Raw genomic sequence first — 230 nt, forward strand, 5'->3', positions numbered from 1 at the left:
GGGCTAAAATAAAGTCAGGTTGGCTACGTGATAGACACAGGTTCATCATGGAGGGCTAAAATAAAGTCAGGTTGGGTACACAATAAGAATCGAAGACAAGCCCATATAGCAGGATGTGAATGAGAGCACCATCCCAGATTCTAGCTGGCAGGAGGGAAAATGTAAAACAGAGAGAAAGGGAAAGGGGGAGGGAGAGGGAGAGAGGTAAGAGATAAAAGAAAACTAGAATC

Source organism: Chrysochloris asiatica, unplaced genomic scaffold (assembly GCF_000296735.1).
Source record: "Chrysochloris asiatica unplaced genomic scaffold, ChrAsi1.0 scaffold00005, whole genome shotgun sequence".
Classification (NCBI taxonomy): domain Eukaryota; kingdom Metazoa; phylum Chordata; class Mammalia; order Afrosoricida; family Chrysochloridae; genus Chrysochloris; species Chrysochloris asiatica.